Source organism: Etheostoma cragini, chromosome 8, assembly GCF_013103735.1.
Source record: "Etheostoma cragini isolate CJK2018 chromosome 8, CSU_Ecrag_1.0, whole genome shotgun sequence".
NCBI lineage: Eukaryota > Metazoa > Chordata > Actinopteri > Perciformes > Percidae > Etheostoma > Etheostoma cragini.
In genome coordinates, this window is record NC_048414.1 from 666,720 (window position 1) to 668,267 (window position 1,548).

The following is a 1,548-nucleotide window of genomic DNA, read 5'->3' on the forward strand; positions in this document are numbered from 1 at the left end:
TAGACCTTAGTGGTCCCTAATACTGTATCTGAAGTCTCTTTATATAGACCTTAGTGGTCCCTAATCCTGTATCTGAAGCCTCTTTATATAGACCTTAGTGGTCCCTAATCCTGTATCTGAAGCCTCTTTATATAGACCTTAGTGGTCCCTAATACTGTATCTGAAGTCTCTTTATATAGACCTTAGTGGTCCCTAATACTGTATCTGAAGTTTCTTTATATAGACCTTATGGCTTAGAATAGAAGCCGGCAGTCTTAACGTTTACGTCTTCTCCGTGTACGTGTCAACAAGTCCCTGAGGCCTCTGATTGGTTGATTCGGTCAGGTGGAGGAGATGTCGGCACGGAGTTATTTTCCCGAAGAGGAGCTGCAGAGCGTGGCGTTCATCAGGGAGATGGAGAGGCTGGGCTCTCTGCCGGCATCCCGCCGCGCCGCTACCACCAGATCACACAGGTACAGATCACCTGTACTGTCATGGTCTGGATCAGGTACTGAACGAATGGTTCGGAGTTTGGTCCATAAGATGTCAGTAAATGATGCTAAAACACTTAATACACACTTAAATAGACTAAAATACGTAGATCAAAACAAATATTTTTTGTTAATTGACATGTTTTTATTGAGAAAAGTCCAGTATGTTTGACTGTATCGCTGCATGTCGCATATCTTTCGCAGTTTGTCGCATATTTTCCAATACTTTTATTGCTTTTTACCGATTTTCGTCGCATTGTTGTTGCCTTTAGAGCCCGACTGCAGTCAGCAAAAAAAGCTAAAATGAAGTCTCTGAAGCAGTGTTGGTTCTGGATCATTTTTATATAGCGGGGCCGTGCTGGAGCCAAGCCGGGGCCCTGCAGGGGCCCTGCAGGGGCCAAGCTGAGTCCAGGCTAGGTCCAGGCTAGGTCCAGGCTGGGGCAAAGCTGGGTCCAGACTGGGGCCCTAATGGGGCCGTGCTGGGGCAAGACTGGAACCAGGTTTGGGCTATGCTGGGACCCTGCTGGGGCCATGTTGGGGCCAGGCTGGGGACCACATGCCATTTTAGGGGCATCAAACATATTGAGCACAAGTGTTACATACCAGCAGTCCTCCGTAGGTTGGGTCCTACAACCTCTAATCCTATAAGCACTATAACTATTTGCCCTAGTTAAAGGGGGCCAGAGGGGGGTCAAAGCTTAATAATAGAGGGGCACTGGACACCCCCCCACCCCAGAACCGCCACTGCTGTAAAGTCTGGGAATTAAGATTTAAACCCCTTCCCATGCGCCTGCAGCGGGGTGCAGATGGTGCAGAGGGAGGCAGCAGCAGGTCTGGGTAAGGAGGTTCTGGAGGCGCTGGCGGGGCAGAGGACGTCCCAGGGGGACGAGGGACTCTGGAGGACCGTCAGACTGGACTGGGTGAGGAACTGGGACCAGAGCTGCCAGACCGCCGTCCTGCTGTCCAGACTCCAGCACACAGGTTAGACTCTACACACACTGGTTAGACTCTACACACACAGGTTAGACTCTACACACAGGTTAGACTCTACACACACAGGTTAGACTCTACACACACA